General features: G+C 40.4%; 1 pseudogene; it reads left to right on the plus strand.

Annotated features, from left to right (window-relative positions):
* The first annotated feature begins 5170 nt into the window (after nucleotides 1-5170).
* On the plus strand, nucleotides 5171-5805 carry LOC132229328 (DNA-binding protein inhibitor ID-3-like; annotated as a pseudogene).
* The last annotated feature ends 19642 nt before the right edge of the window (nucleotides 5806-25447 follow it).

Genomic DNA, 25447 nt, shown 5'->3' on the forward strand with positions numbered 1-25447 from the left:
CTCAAAAAATTAAAAATGGAACTTCCATTTGACCCAGTGATCCCACTTCTAGGAATATATCCCAAGAAAACAGAAACACCAATCAGAAAGGATATATGCACTCTTGTGTTCATAGCACAATTTACAATAGCTAAGATTTGGAAACAGCCTAAATGTCCATCAGCAGATGAGTGGATTAGAAAACTGTGGTACATCTACACAATAGAATACTCTGCTTCTGTAAAAAAGAATGAACTCTTATCATTTGAAACAGCATGGATGGAACTGGAGAGCATTATGTTAAGCAAAATAAGCCAGTTGGAGAAAGATGAATATCACATGATCTCACTCATTTGTGGGATATAATGAACAACATAAAACTGATGAACAAAAATAGAATCAGAGTCATAGAAGCATCGAACAGACTATTCAACCTATGAGGGAAGGTGAAGGGTGAGGGGGTAAGAGATCAACCAAAGAACTTGTATGCATGCATATGAGCGTAACCAATGGACAAAGATGGAGTGGGGGGGAGAATGAGGTGAGGGCATGTGCTGGGGCGTGGGGGCAGCTGGGGAGAGGTCAATGGGGGAAAAAGAAGACTTATATAATACTTTAAACAATGAAGAATTTAAATTAAAAAAATAAAAAAAAACCTTTAGCTAGTCATCAGGGATCACACAAATTGGCAGATAAGCAGTGTGTTTGAGTTTGCCTAATTTGTTATCATAGTAGTAAAGAATATTGACAAAAGAGAAAAAAAAGAAAAAAATTAATTTGAAAAGACTGTTCCATGATTTAAACTCTAGCATATATTCTGTTTTATTGTGTATTCTTTTCGACAATTTATACTCACATATGATAGTTGAGACTTGATTGCTGTTAGCATCATTGGGTGTGCACGTGCACTTCCATACACATAGACCTTAAGTGTATATAAAATGGACAACATATACACATAAATGAGGGCAGATATATATATATATATATATATATATATATATATATATATATATATACTAGAGGCCCAGTGCACAAAATTTCTGCACTAGGGGGGTGTCCTTAGCCCAGCCTGCACCCTCTCCAATCTGGGACCCTTTGGGGGATGTCCAACTGCCGGTTTAGGTCCAATCTCACGGGGTTCGTGCCTAAACCGGCAGTAGGACATCCCTCTCACAATTCGGGACTGCTGGCTCCTAACTGCTAACCTCTCTGTCTGCCTGGTCACCCCTAACCGCTTCTGCCTGCCAGCCTTATCAACGCCCATTGCTCCCCTGCCGGCCCAATTGCCCCAGCTGTCCTCCCCTATCGGCCTGGTCACACCCAACTGCCCTCCCCTGCCAGCCATCTTGTGACCACATTGGGGGGCCATCTTTGACCACATGGGGGCAGCCATCTTGTGTGAGGGTATGATGGTCAATTTGCACATCACCTCTTTATTATATAGGATATATATATACACACACCCACACATACACATATACATATATATGTGTATGTGTGTGTGTGTGTATATATATATATATATATATATATATATATATATATATATATATAACTTTTCAAATTGTCATGACAGAATTGAAAGCAACCCAGATCTCACATACTGCAAGTCTCTCATCTATAATAATACCAGTAAAAGTATAACATGCAAATCAACCAAACAGCTGAATAGCAGAATGACCGTCCAGACAACCACATTATGACACCCACTGGTGCCAGGCCAGCTAAACCAGGTGCGATGCAATTGGTTGGGGGTCTGGCCATCACCCCATAATAGCCCTTCAGAGGGAGTCCCAGGCTCCCTGGCCTGCGGTGCTGCAGTGGATAAGTAGGGCCTCCCTCTGCAAAGCAATTGGTAGTGTGGCTCCCGGATTGTGAGAGGGTGAAGACCAGGCTGAGGGATCCTTTCCCCCACTCCAGTGGACAAATTTCTGCACTGGGCCTCTAGTATTTCAGATTAGGCTAGTATCAGCAGAATTTAAATATAAATATATTTAGTTGACTTTTTCTTGTGAAATAGACACACGAGCATTACAGAAATTATGTTGCCCAAAATTAAAGAGCTAATTTAAAAATAAAACCAAGGGGAGAACCAAGATAGCATGTAGACAAATGAAGCTATTCACTGCCTCTGACAACCACATCAAAATTACAACTAAAATACAGAAAAACCATTATTCAGAACCACCTGAAATCTGTGTGAATGGAAGTCCTACAACTAGAGAAGTAAAGAAGAAAACACATTGAGACCAGTAGGAGGGGCTGAGGCACAGAATGGGCTGGTCCAACACCCATGTGTGGCATTTTTATAATCAGGAGAGATACTGTGGCTGTGGAGGCTCCCCATGAGGAGCAAGGGGTCCCAGACCCACACCAGCCATGGTTCCAGTGCTGGGAATAGAAATCCCCATAACTTTGAGCTATAAAAACCAGCAAAGATTGTGGGTGAATGACTCGGAGGTTGCTGGAGACCCAGAGAGTTCCTCTTAAAGGGCCAGTGCATAGACTTACTCAGATTCGATCTCTCGAGGCTCCAACACTAGTGCTGCAGCTGGAAAGGAACCTGGGACATCAGATGAGGAATTAGATTGTTTGGCATTGGGGCAGAAACTTGGAGCAGCTTTGTCTCAGATGGGGGTGCTCTTGGGTTCATTTCTCCTATGTTGGGACTCCCTGCCACTCAATCACAGGGCTAACTGGCCGCCATATCTTTCCATCAGTTTGACTCATACTGTTTGCTCTGCCCTGATTATTCCCTGAGACCTAATTGCAGCCCCACCCAAGCTGTTTGCAGTTGCTTTTCCATATGAATGGCCTTTCCTGGCCTGCCTTGCTTCACATTTTGGCCTCTTCTGGACACTTCCAATGCCAATGCAAGTATCAGCCATCTGCAGATCTCTCTGTAGCTCCTTCCAGGTGGCCCCAGGCAGTGGCTGACTTTGCACCTCCCAGGAGACCCCAGAGCCAGTGCACTTGGTAGACCACTTCAGACCATACAAGATTATAACTCTACATATCCACAAGTGACACATTATAGGGGCAGACTCAATGAGCACCAAAGCCTCACTGTAACAAGTCCTCCATAGGGTGTCTCCTGCACATCAGCTCTTCCACTGTAGTTGCAGTTGGTCCTCAAAGCCAATTGGCCTTGTGGTCAAGTCCTCCCAGTGATGCCAATAACAATCAAGGCACAATCACAAGACTGTACACACAGCCCACACTGGGCTGTACCTAGAGTGCCCAGCTCAGGTGACTGGAGAGGCTGAGCCAATAGGCCCTAAAGGACACCTACTACACAAGGCCAGTCTACCAATTCCAGAAGACATAGCAGTTCTACATAATACACAGAAACAAACACAGGGAAGCAGTCAAAATGCAAAGACAAAAAACATGTCACAAATGGAAGAAATGGAAGCAAGCAAACTACTGGATAGAGAGTTATAAACAATGGTTATAGATTGCTCAAGGATATTAAAAAGAGCATTAAGGAACTTAAATGAGAGATTCAGAGGACTTAGTGAGACTTTCAAGGCTCTTAGTGAGAATTACAAAGACATGTAAAAGGACCAGTTAGAAATTAAGCATATACTAACTGAAATAAAGAGCAATTTATAGGGACTCAACAGTAGAGTAGAGGATTCTGAGAATCAAATCAAATACTAGGAATATGAGAAAACAAAAACAAAACAAAACACTCAATCAGAAGAACAAAATGAAAAAAGAATCCAACAATATGAAGATAGTGTACAGAGCCTCAGAGACAAGTTAAAGTGTACCAACATTTGCATTATGGGGATGCCAGAAGGAGAAGAGAGAGAGCAAGATTTTGAAAACCTATTTGAAGAAACAATGACAGAAAACTTTCCCTACCTGGTGAAAGAAATAGACTTACAAGTCCAGAAGGCACAGAGTCACAAGCAGGAGAAACCCAAAGAGACCCACATCAAGACATATCATAATTAAAATACCAAGGGTTAAAGACAGAGAGAATCTTAAAAGCAGCAAGAGAAAAAAAGCTAGTTATCTACAAAGGAGTTCCCATATGACTGTCAGCTTATTTCTTAACAGAAACTTTTCAGGCCAGAAGGGGGGTGGCAAGAAATATTAAAAATGATGAATAGCAAGGACCTACAACCTAGATAATTTTACCCAGCAAAGCTATAATTTAGAAATGAAGGTTAGATAAAGAGCTTCCAGACAAGAAAAAGCTAAAGGAGGTCATCACCACCAAACCAGAATTACATGAAATGTTGAAAAATATTCTTTAAGAAGAGAAAGAAGAAAAAAGATTAAAAATATGAACAATAAAATGGCAATAAATACATATCTATCAAAATTGAATATAAAAATAATTGAACAAGAAATCTAAAGAACAAAATAAACTGATGAGTAAAGTAGAATCAGAGGCATGGAAACATGGAACAGATTGAGGAATCTCAGAGGGAAAGTGGGGGAGGGAAGAGAAGAGATTAATCAAATATCTTATATGCATATATACATTACCTATGGACACAGACAATAGGGAGGTGAAGGTCTGGGGCAAGCAGGGAACTATGTGGAGGGGAGCAATTAGGGGAAAGAAAGGGACATCTACAATACTCTCAACAATAAACATTTAAAAAATAAATAAATAAATAAATAAATAAATACAAGGTTTTCTGAAAGCAGTTTCTTCATGAAATGTGAATAAGCCATCAGCATTTTAGGTTATAGATATGAAACAAAACACAATAATTACATTCCTATATAAATTATATTTCATATATCAATATTTGAATGTATATATATATATACATATACATATATATCTCCCACTTAATAAAGAGGGAATATGCTAATTGACCCTCACGCTGTTGCAAATGTGGTGGCGCCTACAGCCAATAAGAAGGGAATATGCTAATTTACCACCACGCCCTCAAAGATGGCAGTGCCCACAGCCACATGATGGCCAGCAGGGGAGGGCAGTTGTGGGCGATCAGGCCAACAGGGGAGGGAAGTTGGGGGCAACCAGGGCAGCAGAGAAGGGCAATTGGAGGTGACCAGGCAGGCAAGGGAAGGTAGTTAGGGGTGACTTGGCCTGCAGGGGAGGGCAGTTATATATATATATATAGCTTACTAAAAATTCATAAAAATGGATAGCAAGCTGCTGTAGGAATTTCTTCAGCTTTTTCAACCTTGGGCATTTCCAACTTCATTCCTCAGCATGAAGGCATTAAGCTCCTTGTGCGGCTGCTATGAGGCAGTGTGCTGCCTGTTGGAATGCAGCCTAGCCATTGCGTGGGGCCGCAGCAAGGGCCCGGCAGCCAGGAGCTACTGAGTCTGCTGGACGACATGAACCACTGCTACTTGCACCTGTGGGAACTGGTACCCGGAGTCCCGCGAGGCACTCAGCTTAGCCAGGTGGGAAATCCTGCAGTGTGTCATCGACTACATCCTCAACCTGCAGGTGGTCCTGGCCGAGCCCGCCCCTGGACCCCCAGAAGGCCCTCATCTTTCCATCCAGACAGTGGACCTCTCTCCGAAACTCGGGATCTCCAACGACAAGAGGAACTCTGCCACTGACCTGGCCGTCCTGGCGCCTCCAGAACACAGGTGCTGGCGCCTGTTCCACCTGGGACCCCAGGACTCTGTGACCAGAAGCCCAAGGGCATGGATGGACCGCAGCCTCTCCCTGCCCACTTCACTTCCCAAACCCCTGCCTTGAGGCTGGACCTGGTGCCCAGGAGTGAAGGCCTGTGAACTTAGGTGACCTAAAGAGCCAGAGCAAGGTCTGGGCACCAACTAGGCAATGTCACCCAGCCCCACCCCACCCCCAAATTCTAAAGACTGTCAGAGTGTGTAGGGTGTGTGGTGGGGGGACAGTGGCTTCTCCAAACTCTGCCAAGGCCAGCAATAGAGCTGGTCTTCTGGTCTCGGAAAAGGGCCCTGTTGCCCTGATTATGAACTCTATAATAGATTATATAGCTTTTGTACCTTTTTTTGCAGGAAGGTGGCTTTCTGTAACCATGCGATGTATGTTATTAAACTTTTTATGAAAGTTAACATTTTGCATAATAAATGGGTTTTAAACAAAAAATTCATAAAAATGAATATTTTTAAGACTTACAATATTATATTGAAGAGTTTAACATCTCTCCTTGACTAACTGCTATAACAAGCAGACAAAATCAATGAGGAAACAGAACATCTGAACAACTCAGTCAAACAACCTGACCTAACTGTATTCATAGAATATTGTACTGCAGCAATTATAACATTAATCAAGATAGAAAAATGGAGTATATGCCATAAAACAAGTCTCAATATATTTCAGAAGATTAAAAAGTATGTTGGAATTATAGGATAACAGAACTATTACTAGTCTCTCGAATTTTTACCATATAGTCTTATTTTCCTTTCTAAGAATTTGTATTTTTAAAATCTTTATTGTTGCAAGTATTACGTATGTCCCCTTTTTTCTCCCATCGACTTATTCTAGTCCACCCCCGCCCCCCCCCACTAGTGCTTCACCACCCTATTGTCAGTGTCCATGGGTTATGCATATATGCAAACAAGTTCTTTGGTTGATCTTTTCCCATCCACCCACACTCCCCTGTCCTCCCTCTGAGATTCAATAGTCTGCTCATGCTTCTATGTCTCTGGATCTATTTTGTTCATTAGATACTACATATGAATGGAATCATGTGATATTTATTTTTCTCTGACTGGCTTATTTCACTTACCATAATACTCACCAGGTCTATTCATGCTGATGGAAATGTTAAGAGTTCTTTCTTTTTACAGCTGCATAGTATTCCATTGTGCAATGTACCACAGGTTGTTGTTTTTTGTTTTGTTTTGTTTTGTTTTGTTTTTACTATATATTCTTTTTTTAAATATATATTTTTATTGATTTCAAAGAGGAAGGGTGAGATAGATAAAAACATTAATAATGAGAGAGAATCATTGATCAGCTACTACCTGCATGCCCCCTACTGGGGATCAAGCCCAAAACCCAGGCATGTGCCCTTGACCAGAATCGAACCTAGGGCCCTTCAGTCCACAGGCCAATGCTCTATCCACTGAGCCAAACTAGCTAGGGCACTGCTATATATTCTTAAAAAGTGATCATATTTGCAGTTGTGAGCATAAAGTGCAGTAGTATATTAAAGCAATAAATCAAAATATTATAAAATAACCATTAAAGTATTGAAATATACAAATTATTTGTATGGCTAAATACTTTTATTTTACTTACTTGTTTTTATTTTTTTAATTATTTATTGTTTAAAGTATTACATATGTCTCCTTTTCCCCCATTGACCTCTCCCAGCTGTTCCTACCTCCCAGCTCATGCCCTCATCCCCCTACTGTCTATGTCCATGTGTATGCTTATATGCATGCATACAAGTCCTGTGGTTGATCTCTTATGCCTCCCTCTGCCCCCTGCCTTCCCTCATAGGTTGGACAGTACAGTGTTCGATGCTTCTATAACTCTGGTTCTATTTTTTTCATCAGCTTATGTTGTTCATTATATTCCACAAATGGGTGAGATCATGTGATATTTATCTTTCTGGCTTATTTAGCTTAGCATAATGTTCTCCATGTCCATCCAAGCTGTTGCAAGTGGTAAGAGTTCCTTCTTTTTTACAGCAGCTTAGTATTCCATTGTGTAGATGTACCACCGTTTTTTAATACACTCATCTGCTGATGGGCACTTAGGCTAAACCGGCAGTAGGAACCCCTCCCCTTTACGACTTTCCTGCACCAGGCCTCTAGTCAGTAAATAAATGCCTCAGGGGTCTATGTACTAGTATGTGTGCTAGTATTGTCATAGCAGTGTACAACAAACGGAATGTCATAAAAAACAGAAATGCATTGTCTCAGTTCTGGAGGCTAGAATTCCAAATTTGTCATTTGTTTTATGGGTTGAGTCAATGACTATTTATTAATTCAATTCTTTGGTAATACTTCTTAACTTTTTAGTAAAGCTTTTAGAATAAATGAGCACAACCTACCAATAAAGTCCATACATTAAAAAAAATCAACTACATTTTCTTTTTCCAAAATATTCTAAATAAACCTGTAACTTGAGCCCTAGCTGGTTTTGCTCAGTGGATAGAGCATCGGCCTGTGGACTGAAGGGTCCTGGGTTTGATTCCAGTCAAGGGCACAGAAGGAAGCCAATCAATGATTCTCTCTCATCATTGATATTTCTATCTTTCTGTCTCTCCCTTCCTCTCTGAAGTAAATAAAATATATATTTAAAAAAACAAACCCAAAAACCTGTAACTTGCACAAAATGTTTGTTGACCATTCACTATCAGGTCTCTGTTGATATATAAAATCACATGCATACTATATGACATAAACTTGCTAAAGAAACCATAGACTTAGTCAAAAGTTTATAACTATTTAGGAATAAAATTTTCCTGAAGGCTAAAATTTGATGAATACATCTATGGAATTACATTTACAAATTCCTCTGAAACATGACCTTTTATATTGAACAAATGACTATTTTTTAAATTAATTTGGCTCATTTTAGACTTTCTTTAAATTAATTTGGCATATACATAAAATGAAGGTTGTGACATTTTTAAGTTCATAAGAACTTAGCCAATAATTATAGTGTGCCAATTTTCTATTATGTGCTTCAAATAAAAAATCAGTTAGATAAATTCCATTAGTAGACCTTTTTTAATTTTATTCAACTCATGAAATCAGTATTTAGATATTTGAAGCTCATTCTGTTGAAAGTGAAACTTCATAAATTCATATGAACTGTTTTTTTATATACTAAGTTGAAAATTCAATGTTAAGGAAGAAGAAAATTATTTTTTTTTGTGGTAAACATATGACTAAAATTTTGATGGGGAACAGTATTGTTGCAAAGCACAACATCCTTACTAACTTTGGAAAACTATGAAGCAGAACTATATTTAGACTTGGTTGTGGTGCATGCATAATTCATATTTATATCTAAACAGGCTGAGATATTTGCTAATCCAAAATAAGCAATTGACAGATTTATAAAAAATAAGACATATCTTTATATACATGTATTTATAGATATGCATTCAAAGTAATTAAACTACAAATCATTGGTAGAAACACTTATAGTGAGTTAAAAATAAACATCTCACTAAACTCTTTCTTGGATGCTCACCATCAATAAAATTTAAAAATGTTTAAAACTTAAAAAATTAACATAATTTAAAGTAGCTATCTAATAATAATTTCGATATTTTGGTAACTGTGTTCCCTAAATTTTGTATTTTATTCAAAAACTAGAAGCCTGGTGCACAAATTCGTGCATGGGTGGGGTCCCTCGGCTTGGCTGGCAATTGACACCTATTAGGGGGCCTGATGGGTGGAGGGATCCCTGGAGGTTGGCTGGCTGGTGGGGAAGAGGGGCCATGGGAGGTTGGTCAGTCCCCCCATCAGGGCCAATCAGGGGAGCCAGCTGGCAGGGAGGAGGGGCCATGGGAGGCTGGCCCAGGGGGAGGAGGGGCTGTGCGATGCTGGCCCAGGTGGGGAGGGCCTGTGGGATGTTGACTGTGGGAACGCATTGACCACCAGAGGGCAGCTCCTGTGTTGATTGTCTGCTTCCTGGTAGTCAGTGCACATCATAGCAACTGGCCAACCGGTTGTTCTGGTCACTCAGTCATAATCGTCGCTTAGAGATTTATATATAGAGATATTTGATAGCCTTGAAATTTTTCAATGTTACCCAATAACTAGGAAAGAAATAAATATTTCACAAACTCTGAAATTTAAAGGGAATACTTAAAACACATATCAGGAGAGTGCTGCTCTAATATGACAACCAAAGACATTGCCAGAAAGAAAAAAGACCATTATCTTCCATAAATCTATATGCAAATCCTCCTATAATGTATTAGCAAATAGAATTGAGCAATATATAAATATATAATGTATAATATATTACATATTATATTTTATCAACACATAAAATAATAATACATAACAACCAAGTGGCATTTATCCTGAAAATGCAAGAATTTCAAAATGAATCAATATGATTTCCATATTAACAGTAAAGAAAGAAAACATCATCATATTAATTGATATGGTAAAAGCATTTAATAAAATCCAGTATACATTCATTAGAAAAAAATTATCATCATCCTATCTAATAAAAGACTAACATGTAAATTAACCATCACTCCACAAGAAAGATGGCAGCGCCCATAGTGGCTGGGGAGGGACATTGGAGGCATTTCCTCGGCAGCGTGAGCCCAGCATCTGTGCCTAGCCACTTGGAGGGAGGGGAGGGGCCCTGGCCACATGGCAGGAGGGGAAGGGCCTCAGGCCAGAGGCCAGGGCGAGGGATGCTGGCATCTTGCAGGCCGGGCTGAGGGACCGCCCCCCCGCCCCAGAGCACAAATTTCATGCACTGAGCCTCTAGTATTAGGAATAAAAAGGATACTTTAAATTCCTAAAGAGAAGCTAGAAAAAAAATTGTGATAGCATTACACTTAGTCAAAGATTTAATGTTGCCCATTAAGTCTGGGGAAAAAGCAGTTTTGTAACCATAGGAATTCTAAAAATATGTGAAGATTATTTTTATACAGGTGCAGGAAGGAAAAATAAAAATTATACAGAAGAATTATATTATATAATTGATAGTCAGAGTATTCATATATCCTGTTATAACTCTTGTCCTTATGAAATTATGTGCTAGTGTCTTTTTATCATCTTGAAACATTTTGAACTTCATAAACTTTTGTTTTCTTCTAAAATTCAATTTTTAAAATCTGAATGTCTTATATTCTAATTGTTTGTCATTTCTAATTTTATACAAATATAATCTAATAAAAGAGAAACATGCAAATTTACCACACCTTTGCCACGCCCCAAGCCACGCCCACCAGCCAATCAGAGCGACTGTATGCAAATTAACCCAACCAAGATGGCTGCCGGCAGCCACTGAGCTGGAGCAAGCAGGAGACTTGGTTGCCCTGGCGATGGAGGAAGCCAAGTTTCACCTGCCGTGGCCGGCTGTGGCCTCCACTCAAGGCAACAAAGTTTCAATTATAGAAGATAAATAAATCCCAGATACCTGCTTCCAGCCAGCCTCCACTGGGAGCTTGAGTGGATAGGAGCCGTGACATCCTGCAAACAGCCATCACTCCCTCACCCAGGCTGGCCACACCTTCATGGGGTGAGGGTCCCCGCTGGGGGGCTTGGCCAGCATGCAAACAGCCATCACTCCCTCACCCAGGCTGGCCACACCTTCATGGGGTGAGGGTCCCCGCTGGGGGGCTTGGCCAACCTGCAAACAGCCATATGCCCCTCACTAGGCTGGACAGGCACCCCAGCAGGACCCCCCACCCTGAAGGGGCTGTGGCCATCCTGAAAATGGCCCTCAGCCCCTCACCCAGGCTGGCCACATCCTCATGGGGTAAGGGTCCCCCCTGGGGGGATTGACCAGCCTGCAACAGCCATCAGCCCCTCACCCAGGCTGAACAGGCACCCCAGCAGGATCCCCCACCCTGAAGGGGATGTGGCGAGCCTGAAAATGGCCCTCAGCCCCTCACCCAGGCAGGCCAGGCAACCTAGTGGGGACCCCCACCCTGAAGGGGGTATGGCCAGCATGAAAACGGCCCTCAGCCCCTCACCCAGGCTGACCAGGCACCACAGCGGGACCCCCACCCTAATCCGGGACACCCTTCAGGGCAAACCAGCAGGCCCCCACCCATGTACCAGGCCTCTATCCTATATAATAAAAGGGTAATATGCAAATTGACCCTAACAACGGAATGACTGGGAATGACTGGTCACTATGACACACACTGACCACCAGGGTGCCAATGCTCAATGCAGGAGCTTCCCCCTGGTGGTCAGTGCACTCCCACAGGGGGAGCTCTGCTCAGCCATAAGCCAGGCTGATGGCTGCCAGCACAGTGGTGGTGGTGGGAGCCTCTCCCGCCTCCTCAGCAGCGCTAAGGATGTCCGACTGCAGTTTAGGCCTGCTCCCTGCTGGCAAGTGAACATCCCCCGAGGGCTCACGGGCTGCCAGAGGGATGTCTGACTGCCAGCTTAGGCCCAATCCCCCAGGGAGCAGGCCGAAGCCAGCAGGTGGTAATCCCCCAAGGGGTCCCAGACTGCGAGAGGGCACAGGCCAAGCTGAGGGACCCCCCAAGTGCACAAATTTTTGTGCACCGGGCCTCTAGTCCTATATAATAAAAGCCTAATATGCTAAGTGTCTAACCATTTGACTGTTTGACCATTTGCTATGATGTGCACTGACTACCAGGGGACAGACGCTCTGATTGGTAAGGTAGCTTGCTGCTGGGGTCCAGCCGATCAGAACTTAGTGAGACGGGCTGCACATGCCCTAGAGCCCTCCTTCAGTCCCTCCCTGTCTTCAATCATGCACTGGAGGGGTCCCTTGGCCTGGCTTTCACCCTCTCGCAATCCAGTATCCCTCAGGGGATGTCGGAGAGCCAGTTTTGGCCCAATCCCTGCAGGCTAGGCTGCAGGACCTCAGTGATTCATGAATCTGTGCACCAGGCCTCTAGAAGTGTCATAAACTCTGAAATATAAAATATGTCTGTGTTATAGTACAACCTAAACAACACAAGAATCTCTAATTTTTCTTCCCTGAACAAAACATAAGTTAAATGTCATTAACTCTTGAAATTTTTCTTGAAAATTATGTGTGTAAGATTGGGTTTGCACCCCACTTTTGACAGATTATTATTATTATTATTATTATTATTATTATTATTATTACTAGAGGCCCAGTGCATGAAATTTGAGCCTGGGGGGGGTCCCTCAGCCCGTTCTGCACCCTCTCCAATCTGGTACCCCTAAGGGATGTCGGACTGCCTTTCACAATCCAGGACCACTGGCCCCTAACCCCTCTGCCTGACTGCCTGATCACCCCTAACTGCTCCCATATGGGACTGAATGCCACTAACTTCCCCCCTGCTGGCCTGATCACTCCTAACTGCGTCTGCCTCACCCTACACCCAGGACCCAGGATTCCCTCCTCCAGCTGGTCGCAGGTACCCGGGATCCGGGCTTCCCTCACTCTGGCCAGCCACAGGCTCCCAGGATCTGGGCCAGCTTTGCCCAGGCCTCAGCTGCAGACACCTAGGACTGCGGGCAGGCAGCTTGTCCCTCTCCCCAGTTGCAGGTACAGGTGCTGGCATCCAGGACCATGGGGCATGTGGCTTGTCTCTCTCCCGGGCCACAGGTGTGGGTGCAGCTGCTGGCGCCTGGAACTGCGGGATGGGCAGCTTGTCCCTCTCCCAGGCCACAGCTTGGCTGGTCCCCATTCCTCCCTTGTGAGCTCATTTATGCCTGGCTGGTCCCCATTCCACTCTCGTGAGCTTATTTGTGCCTGGCTGGTCCCCATTCCTCTCTCCCCAGTGGTGAGTGTCTGAACCATTAAGGTGTGACAGCATGAGGGTGTGGTGACCATTTGCATATTATCTCTTTGCTAGAGGTCCGGTGCACAAAAATTTGTGCACTGGCAGGGAGGGCAGTGTCCCTCAGCCTGACCTGGCCCCTCTCACAGTCTGGGACCCCTCAGGAGATAACCACCTGCTGGCTTAGGCCCGCTCCCTGGGTGGCAGATGGCAGGCCCGGATCCCATGCTGGGTCACAGATGGCAGGTCCGGATCCTGCCCCGGGTCGCACACTGCAGGCCCGGATGGCGGCGGGGCAGGCAGTGGATTGCGCTGTCCTGCCCCACCTGTAGTATGCAAATTTAACGGCCATCTTTGTTGGGTTAATTTACATACTCTTCTGATTAGCTGATGGGCGTAGCAAATGTATGGTCAATTAGCATTTTTGTATTTTATTAGTGTAGATTATATAGGATTATTATTATTATTATTATCTTTTTACTGCTTTTGGTTTGTTTTGAAATTGCATGCATTCAATATAAGATATGAATTGGGGAGACATATGTTTGGTATAGACAGCACTTTGCCTATCTTACTTTATTGAATCTTGTTTTATTGGCTGATGGGGCAGTAAAATTAAAGGTTATACCATCTTTTTGCATTTCAAGTTTGTTTATTTTATGTTTCCATTAGCAAAGCAGTGGACAGTTATTTCTTTTTTCATTACAGTTTTATGCTTCTTATTCTTACCATGAATGTCTTTTTTTAAGTAATATTGGCTGTCGTATACCTACAGTAATATACATAATAGGTGTTAGAATAAATAAATTTTATTATATTCATTAGAATGCCTACATCTAATAAAATGAAACTACAACCTCTTTTATATAACATATTTGAAAACTACTTTGATCAGAAGAGCTTGAGGCTGACAGTAACAAATATTGGTGTTTTAAAAAGAAAATGATTGCATTGAAAGTCAGATAAAATTAAGCTGATACATTTTATTTATTTATTTATTTATTTGTGTATTTATTATTTATTTTATAGTAGTTAAACAGTACCATATCTATATATCTTATATCTCTGGGGATATACTGGTAGCCTAGATCTGGGCATGTACCCTTCCTGGGACAACACCCAACCAACTGAGCCACACCGGCACTGATGCACTTTAAAATAATGACCAAAATTAAAAGTTTCCTAACTGAAAAAGAATATATTGAAATATTTTTCTAAACTAAAACTTTTTCTACTAAAGGCTAATTTAATTATATCTTTGGTTTAATATATTATTATTATAACATATTAAATTATAAAAGCCCATTAATAGTATTACAGGTGTATAAAATGTAAAGACTATCCTAATTTACATCAGCTATATTTTCTATCATTAATAAGGATCTAGAGAGGCATTAAATTAAAGATTCAAAAAGCATAATGTAGCTTTTAATGCGTGTTATCCCTTCATTATGCATTCTTACAGATATCTTAAAATTTTACATACAAAGGAAGGGATTGGTGTTCATCATCCTAATCATTCCTATTTCAACACACACACACACACACACAAACACAAACACACAGATGCCATTTCATTGATACATGTATTTGTAGACTGTCACATATGGTGTGTTAATTCGTTAATTAATTTGGAAAACTGCCATGAACATTATTTATACATATTTACTATTTTAAATGTAGTTTACAAACAAGATTTTAAAATAACAATTCACTGGTGATAAGTACGAAAATTAGAATGCTAGATTTATGCACATGAAGTAAAATATCAATAAAATACCATATACAAGATGACTGTTAATTTTTTACCAGGTATCTGCCATTAAACAGTATAAATCAAATTTAACTAAAATAAGAAAAATAATCAAAAAGTTAAATAAAATGATTGTGTCTTGAAGGGAATTGTGACAGTAGTATGCATTTGACTATCTTTCTCAATTTTCTGCTTCAATTATTCAAGCCATATTTCTAATGTGAGTGAGTTAATGTTCCAATAGTGATAGTGTTTATATTAAACTAGAGGTCTGGTGCATGAATTTGTGCACTGGTGGAGTCCCTTGTCCTAGCCTGCAGGGATTGGGCCAAAACCACCTCTCCAACATCCCCTGAGGGTTCCTGAGAAGGTGCAGGCCAGGCCGAGGGACACCTCCGCTGCACAATTGGGGCTGAGGAGGGACTACAGGAAGGCTCCAGGGCATGTCTGGCGCTTTTTGCCCAGTTCTGATTATCTGAACCCCAGCAGCAAGCTACCCTACTGGTTGGAGCGTCTGCCTACTGGTGGTCAGTGTGCATCATAGCGACTGGTCCATCAGTTGAATGAATAGTCAAACACTTAACATATTAGGCTTTTAGTATATAAGATGATAAACAGATAGTCTTGGATGGTTTGCTCAGTGGTTAGAGTGTCAGCCCACAAACTGAAGGGTCCCGGGTTTGTTTCTAGTCAAAAGCATGTACCTCAGTTGCACTCTCTCTCTTTCCCCCTCCCTTCCACTCTCTCTAAAAACCAATGGAGCCCTAGCCAGTTTGGCTCAGTGGATAGAGCGTCGGCCTGTGGACTGAAGGGTCCCAGGTTCTATTCAGGTCAAGGGCACATGCCTGGGTTGCGGGCTTGATCCCCAGTAGAGGGCATGCAGGAGGCAGCTGATCAATGATTCTCTCTCATCATTGATTTTTCTATCTCTCTATCCCTCTCCCTTCCTCTCTGAAATCAATAAAAATATATTTTTAAAAAATCAATTGAGCCCTAACTGGTTTGGCTCAGTAGATAGAGTGTCAGCCTGTGTACTGAAGGGTCCCAGGTTCGATTCTGGTCAAGGGTATGTACCTTGGTTGCGGGCACATCCCTGGTAGGGGGCATGGAGGAGGCAGCTGATCAAGATTTCTCTCTCATTGACGTTTCTAACTCTCTATCCCTCTACCTTCCTCTCTGTAACAAATCAATAAAATATATTTTTTAAAGAGTTAATTGAAAAATATCCTCAGGTGAGGATTAAAAAAATAATCCTATATAATAAAAAGGTAATATGCAAATTGACCATCACTCCAATCCACAAGATGGCCATCCCTATGTAGTCAAAGATGGCTGCCCCCATGTGGACACAAGATGGCCACCAAAAGATGGCCGGCAAGGGAGGGCAATTGTGGGTGATCAGACCAGCAGGGGAGGGCAGTTGGGGGTGACCAGGCCAGCAGGGGAGGGCAGTTTGGGGCAATCTGGTGGCAGAGGATCAGTTAGGCGTCGATCAGGCTGTCAGGGGAGGGCAGTTAGGGGGTGATCAGGCTGGCAGGCAGAAGCGGTTAGGGGCAATCAGGCAGGCAGGCAAGTGAGCAGTTGGGAACCAGCAGTTCTGGTAGTGAGAGGGATGTCCCAGATTGGAGAGGGTGCAGGCTGGGCTGAGGGACACTCCCCCACCCCCTCTGCATGAATTTCATGCACCGGGCCTCTAGTAATAATAATAAACAGGTAGATAAGATGTTTATTGATTAATAAAACATAGTATTTTTACTGAGATGAATTAAAATCTTTATTTTTCATTTTTCAGATGTATAGAAATTATAAGCAATGTCAGTATAATTACATGATGTATAACCATGCCAACCATGGCAGAGTATGCTGGATGCTCAAGGCCAATTAGAATATTGAAGCCTTGTTCAGAATACACTGGATGTTCAAGGACACTCTGAATCTCAGGATCTTAATTAGGGTGTCCAAGAACTGTACACAGGTGCAAGGATGCAACAAATCTCATGGCACACTGTGCACATGTGCCCTTCTACAACCCAAATGATTTGGCAAACAGCCTCTTTTGTCTAAGAAGTATTAAAGTATGTCATCGAGGCTGCTGAGTGAGAGTGAGCTCAGATGTGGCTACTGTGTCAAGCTGTGGGTCTAGAGGCAGGGCAACTGCTCAGATAATGGCTGCGGGTACAGAGGCTGCTTCTGCTACTGTGTAGGAAAGATGTATTGTGAAACAGCTGGTGTGTGGCTACCTACTGTATGGGACTTTGCTTTGAAGAACTGTTTTGTCTAGTGGCTCCTTGTTATCAATGGCTACATGGCCACTGGCTTCTACAATAAAGACTTTCCTATACACCCACGACTTCTTACGGCTTCTCCATCTACTACCTGGTGTCCAAGAAGATCCAGTCCCTGGCAGAGGGGCTTGGACCCAACAGTTGGCATAGTGGAGCAGGAGGAAGGAACTGAGTTCCCAACAGTTAGTAAAGCGACTATGGCAGGATCAGGACCTGTGCTCCCATGCATTGTACCAGTAAGCAGGATAGAGACACATGTAAAACATAAATTATGCATAAAATAATGTGTTACTCTATAACTGGGCAGTTCAGCTCACTATTACATCACAAACACTACTAAGTAAAGGTGTTGTTTGATTCAGGATTCTTACAAAACAAACTCCACCCAATATAGTTCAGGAAGAAGGATTTTAATGAAAATATTTGGCAATTCAAGACTTTCCCTGAGGACAGAAAGTCATACTTTAATGATATGCACCTAAGAACATTGCCCAACCCTGTCTTCAGGTTATTATCCACTGCAGCCAGATCTCAGCACAAAATTTCAGTCACTGCTGCCCTTGTCTCTTCGCCAAATCACAGATTCCATGTGGTCCCTGCTTTCTGACATTGCTCTGTTCTGAATGTAAACTTTGTTTGGGAGTATCTAGCTGAGCACCAAAATAACTTACCTGTGTGCTCTCTTCAAAGAATGTTGGAAAAGAAGAACATTATCTTGTAATCGGGGTAGAGCGATCTTTCATAATGAAGAATGGTGAGGGGACTCCTGTGGTGACAAGAGTTCATTAGAATCCAACATCCCTTTACACACTTTATAAACACTTAATTTTCAAACAGTAATAACCAGAGCAAAAGCAACAAAAGGTATTTCTACCTTACATATTGTAAGTAACACTTATGAAAATAATAATAATAATAATAATAATAATAATAATAATAATATATGTGCTGACTTTCCAGGCCACCATGTTGAATATGACTTAAATAGGGTTCTCTATTCACATTTTATCCTATATGGTAACATTTACATTTAATAAAATGTGAAGGATACTATCCAGATTAATGGAATGCAGTCATCTTGATTACTCACTTCCCAAAACTGGGACAACCTAAAGTTTCATCATTTACTGATTCAAAACCAAATTTTAGTTTTGATTTCTCAAAAATCTCTGAGTGTTACCCACTTTCCTCTCATTCCAGTCTAAATTCTATTTTCATATTCTTCAATATAAAAATTTTAAAACTTATCACTACCAAAATAAGCATCTAAAATAGAAGTAAACTGAAGGGAAAGAAAATCATTTAAGATTTATACATCAATGTATGAGGCCACAGGAAACTGTTTGAATGACAACATTTGCTATTTATGCTTCTTTCTCCACTATCCTGCCCATGGTTCCCTTTGTTCACAGCCAGCACTTCAGTTAATTGTTACCTGATGGGCTGATCCAACTCTTCATTCATGAAGGCTATGAATTCATGTGAGTCTTTCTCATAAGGGATTACTTAGTCTTTCAAATACCTGTATTATTCAGTTCCAAGTATACTTTCTATTCCTTCATTATGTTTCCTGTATAAGTCCAATTACCTGCTTCAGCACTGAAATCCCTCATTTTACCACTTCAAACAATGACATGAAGTACTCCAAACTGGAAGATGATGTCAATGAAGCCATTGTGTGTTCCCTGGAGGGCACTTTCAATACATTCCCACCATAGGTACTATGAAATCTAAGCCAGGGGTAGGCAAACTATTTCTGTCAAAGGTCAGATAGGAAATACTGTATACTTGCTGGGCTATATGGTCTCTTTTTGTAACTACTCAGTGGTGTTACTATAGGAAACCATTGGTAACACATAAACAAACACTTGAGGCTATGTTAAAATAAAATTTACAAAAACAGATGGTAGGCTAGGTTGGTCTCACTGACCAAAGATTGCTCCAAACCCCCAAAACCTGAAGCCATAGAAACAATAAACAAGTAAATGTTAAATGAGATATTGAACTTTATAGTGAAAAGTGCCACTTACAATTCCATGTTCTTAGTTCCTAACCTGTATTTTGTCTATAAGTAAGACATGACAGTGCATCAATTTCTGGTTCAAAGGATTTAACACATCCAGTAAAATAGCAAACTAACATTTCACACTGGCATCTAGAATTGTAACTACGTGATAGCTACAAAAGGTCCTGTTTCTGATGGATGAGACAGCACTACCAAAGGTTTAACTAGGTTCATTTGCCTTAATTAATTAATTGCCTCATCCTTAGCTATATAGGAACAGAAGTGATGTTGTATAGGAGTAGTGGTGATTAGGGTACTTAGTAATCCCATACGTAGTTTTATTAGCCAAGACATCTATTCAAGAAAGTCCAATAAAACCCTGAATATAATTTAAATGACATAAAATTGCTGCCCCTGAATGATACAATGGTATTGCAATGTTTTTAACCTGTCACTAGGTGGTTGGTTGGTTCCCCGTGAATATGGTTACACATAGGACTGGGTGCAGCACTTTCTGACAGATTGGGTACTTAGCATTGGCATCAGTAAGGTCAACCTTGGTAAAGGGAAGTCTGTATTATTTTTTTTTCTTCAAAAATACATTTTATTGATTTCTTACAGAGAGGAAGGGAGAGGGATAGAGAGTTAGAAACATCGATGAGAGAGAAACATTTATCAGCTGCCTCCTTCACACTCCCTACTGGGTATGTGCCTGCAACCAAGGTACATACCTTTGACCGGAATCAAACCTGGGACCCTTGAGTCTGCAGGCCAACACTCTATCCATTGAGCCAAACCGGTTAGGGCGGGAAGTCTGTATTATTAATCTTAGGCGTAATTCCCAAATCTGAAACCATTGCACGTGGAAATGCTTCTTTATTGCACATTTTTGAATGCGCATTGTGATGATTGGGAGTAAAAAGCTAAATTTATCAATATGATTAGTTAAATGTATGTTTATTACCCTTTCCCCAATATAGTGTCTATGGTAAAAATTACATATTTCTTTGGGAAAAAAATATGAGAAAACATTACCACACAATCTTAGGTTTTTATCACAGTCTTTTCTCAACATTGGTTATTCTAAACTTTAATCAAGGTTTAAGTATTATAAGATGATCCTTAATGTGTATTTTCAGATTTAGCCAAGTCTCTCTTCTGCAGATTTTTAAAAATTATACACATCAAGTAAGACTAGAGGAACCTGGTATATTTTTCTCCTAAGAACTCTGGTATATTTTTTGCTATTATCCAAGTCTGGTCAGGTCTGAGGACTCAGATTGTAGTCTGTTCCTGGATAGCATGACAATAAGCATTTACCTTGTCTCTGGTAGTTAAGTGAAGTTAATTGGTTTCTGCCAGCTAGTATCCATCTACCCAACTGAATTAGTTTTCTATGGCTAGTATAACAAAATAGCACGTACTAGATGCCTTAAACAGCAGAAATTTATTTGCTCACAATCTGGAGGCTAGAAGTATAATATCAAGGTTTCAGCATGTTTGGTTTCCCCTGATTCTTCACTCCTTGTCCTGCAGACAGCCATCTTCGCACTCCGTATTTGTGAGGCATTCCTTGATCTATATATGCTTGTATTCTAGTCTCCTCTTTTTATGAGGACACCAGTCATATTGAATGGGGCCAACCTATATAACTAATTTTACCTTAATGAGCTCTCTAAAGGCCCCATCTTCAAGTGAAATCATATTCTAAAGTCATGGAGTTTAGGAATGCAACATATCGACTTGAGGGGGCACGATTCAACCCATAACACCATCCTATTTGAAATCTGGTAATCTGTTCCAGTGGCATCATTACCAGCATTTTACTAGATCGTAGAAAAGAACTGGTAGCAATGCTTTTCAGTGTTGCTGGCAATCCCCTCAGTAATGTATGCTTTAAGTTTAAGTCATGATGAAGGGAGTGATTTCTGTGCCTCCTAGAGGGGCATTTTTGAGAGGTGGATGAGTTGATGATTTATGAGTTGATGATAATTCCACTTCAATGTTCCTTATAATCTAAATCCTTGGATTACTGGCTCCATATTTGATCAAGAACTTTTTGGCATCTCAATTTTATTTATTGTAAGCTGCCATTAAATTCAGGTTCTAGTCAACCTACCAGGAAATAATTAGAATTATAATTTTTTAATCTATCATATTCTATCTAAAATTTCTGATAATATCATCTGGCATAATAAATTTAATCTCATCTAAAATATGTCCATCCTGCCAGTGTGGCTCAGTGGGTTGAGCCTGGACCCATGCATCAAGAGGTCACCAGTTCAATTCCAGGTCAGGCACATGCCCCAGTTGCGGGCTCCATCCCCAGTAAGAGGCGTACAGGAGGGAGCCGATGGATATTTCTCTCTTATCAATTTTTCTATCTATCCCTCTCCCTTCCTTTATCTCTCTAAAATCAACTAAAACATTTAATTAAATAAATAAATAAATAATAAAATACTTTCTCCTTTCTTTGTACTACCAGTATAAATACATATTTTCTGAATTTTGTTTTATATAAATCTTGGTTGGCAAAACTGACTGGGGGTTTCCTGTGTGTCAATATCCTATTTGAAAGACCAGGAGACACCAAAGAAAAAGGCAGATCACTTCAGTTTGATAAGTAGCAGGTTTAAGGAACATGGGAGCCAGGAAACTTACTGATGGAACTTGCATTGGGTGGTTGGTTGCAAGACAAGTAATTTTCCGCACCCATCCACCAAACTTAACAGTTTATATAGGGTCCTTAACTGGGTTCAGTCAGGTTCAACGGAGGTCTTAACTGAGTGTAGTAACATACTCCCTCAAGAAGGTCTCATCACCACACTACTCTCTCAAGCCTTTACCCTTGGGCAGCTTCCTGCATAGGAAAGGCAAGCATAGTGTAGGTTCCAAGCACAGGAAGGGAATGGTGAGCCTCAAATTGCCCCAACCCAGCTTGTGGGTCAACTGGTGGGTCTTGTCATATTGATGACCTTCTCCAACAATAAAAATAGCAGTTCTTTGGAACTTGGGCTTTCTCTTTTCAGGATTGAAACCTATATTTCACATGGAGGAAATTCTGGAATCTAACCCTAATTATTATATTTAGAAACAGTGGCATTGGGTGTGAAGCATGAGGAAAAATGATTTCTTGACAAGATTGTCTCAAGGTTTTCTAGTGCAGCAGGAGACAAAAGGAGCGTGTGGGACAGGGGAGGAAAGGAAAGGCTGATTATTATGGAAATGAACCACAGTGGGATATAGATACTTACCAATTCAATCTTATAAATGCTGGCACATGTTTCTTTTCCAATTCTCAAGTTCCCACTCTTTTTATAACAGTGTCCTGTAATATATCAGAGATACAATGAAGCTAGGGATTACATTTATTTTTAGTTAGATATTATTTGTGATTTGCAGCAATTTTAGGCCATGACTAAAATAAATGATAGAGTTTAGGGTTTGTTCTGCTTTTTGGCAGATCAGAGAAAGAACCCAACCATAAAATTATTTTCGTTGCTACTTCATAATTGTAATGTTGCTACTGTTATGAATCGTAATGTAAATATCTGATATGCAGGATGGTCTTAGGCGACCCCTGTGAAAGGGTCGTTTGACCGCCAAAGGGATCGTGACCCACAGGTTGAGAACCACTGATCTAAAGAAATTTGCTATTAACTAGAGGCCCAATGCATGAAATTTGTGCACTTGGGGGGGGGGGGCGTCCCTCAGCCCAGCCTGTGCCCTGTAGCCCTCGGGGGATGTCCTACTGATGGCTTAGGCCCACTCCCTCCAGGGAGCCATCAGTAGGACATCCCTAGTGTTGCCATGGAGGTGGGAGAGGCTCCCGTCACCACGGCTGTGCTTGCCAGCTGTGAGCTGGGCTTCTGGCTGAGCAGCACTCCCCCTGTGGGAGCACTCCTGCTTTGAACGTCTGCCCCTGCTGGTCAGTGTGCATCATAGTGACCCCTTGTTTGCCATTTGGTCAATTTGCATATTAGCCTTTTCTTATATAGGATCATTTCCCTATGGGTTACTAGAGTCCCATAATCAAAATACTAGAGGAATACATCATGCTCTCTAGGTTTATTAAAGACAGTAAACTTATTTTTGATTCTCATTCCATTGGAGTCTGAAAGCTGAAATCACAATAAATGTCAATTTCTATAATAAGCAGGGTTTTTAGAAGCAAACATTGAAAACTATGCTTGCAAGTTTAGCCAGCCATAAATCTTATTTATTAAATATCAGTTGCTGGTTCATTGGGTTGATTAGAATTTGGATTGAAGAACTTTGTTCTTAGATTCAACAGTATAAACCGCTATGAACTGTTAATTCTGGTCACCAAGTGACAGAAAGACATCAATTGCCACCAGTCTGAGATAGAAGAAGCCTACATTGTCCCCTCAACAAAAATGAAATTCACAAAATGCTTTCCTTCACACATGTCTCTCTTCTAGATGGAATTCCCATGAGTATATCTAATTGACACCAGCTATATTTATAGTTGTTTATTTGCAGTTAATGGCAATGCAATTTCTGAAATCTTACACTATTTTAAAAATATAGAAAATTCTCCAGAGATATGGATGATATACAAAATGTGTTGAACTGACACAGATATTTCCAATTGCAAGATCCAAAGACAAATTTTTCTCAGCTCACTGTATGGTGATTGTCTAATTTAATAGAAAGCCCAGTGCTCAATATTCAATATTCTCCTATTCCCATTCACAACAGCTTTTTGTTTTAAAGATCTTTTCTTTGAGTTCTTCCATTTTTGAGATGCATTGGATTTTCAGAATCTAAAATTCGTGAAATGTTTTTTTTTTCTTCTTAACAACTCTGAAAGTTTTTATATCATTCCTTAAACGGTTTTGTTTTGTATCTTATTTTCCATGTTCTAGATCCTTTGGAAACTCTGATCAAACATATGTTCAATCAACTTACACTATCCTATATGGTGCTTTACTTCTCTTTCACATTTTTAATTTATTTTACACTACTGATTACATTTTGAATAGTAGTTTAACTCAACTTAAATTCCAGTAAACTGACCTTTTATTTCAGTTGCATCTAATATACTGCTTATCTAATCCTTTAAATATTTAATTTGGCTGTTAAATTTTTTCATTTATGTACTTATATATTTCACATATATTATACATTTTTAATTTTTTTTACATATTTTCCTGTTGAATCATCATATTATCAATATTCTTTTACTTCTTAAAATCCTGAAAATATATTAAGCTATATTTTATTTCATATTATCAATATCTTAAGTCTTCACATGTTTGTTTCTAATGTTTGTTCTTACTGAAAACTCACTTCCTTGTTGTTTCTTTAATTAAGTGTCATATGAATTTTGCTATGAAGTTCCTTTGGAATTTTATCCATAATAATTATTTAAGATGTGAAGGTCAATGTAAAATTGTTTTCTTTCTGAAATGTATTCCATAGCCTTCTAATGGTTGCATTAAGTCAATGTCAACTGGAGACTACTTAAGATAAAATTATCCATGTGTTTAGCAACTATGTTTTAGGCCAGAATCCACAAAACAGCTGATTTAAAGATATTTTTAATATACATTGATTTCTTAAAGGAAGGGAGATGGAGAGATAGAAACATCAGTGATGAGAGAAAAGTATCAATTGGCCACTTCTGCATATCCCCCACCAGTGATGTAGCCAGAAACCTGGGCATGTGCTCTGACTGGGATCAAAGTGTGACCTCCGGATTCATAAGTTGATGCTCAACCATTGAGCAACACTGGCCAGGCAAAATCTGTATTTTTAATTGTTACCTCTTTTTTTTTTCTTTTCTTCATTTACCCAATGTGAAGTTGAAAACAAAAAAGTTTATTTACTACTTATTTTTGCTTCTCGAGGATTTTTTCTTGTGTAAGCTTGCACTAAATTGAAAGATCTGAACTTTATATGGGTTATATTATACTTTCTATATTGGGTGGGCTGTATTTCCTTTACCTTTAATTCCATGTAACCATTAAAATTAAGGTCAAATTCACTATGTTTTGCAATATATTTTCAAGGTGAA

This window comes from Myotis daubentonii, chromosome 3, assembly GCF_963259705.1.
Source record: "Myotis daubentonii chromosome 3, mMyoDau2.1, whole genome shotgun sequence".
NCBI lineage: Eukaryota > Metazoa > Chordata > Mammalia > Chiroptera > Vespertilionidae > Myotis > Myotis daubentonii.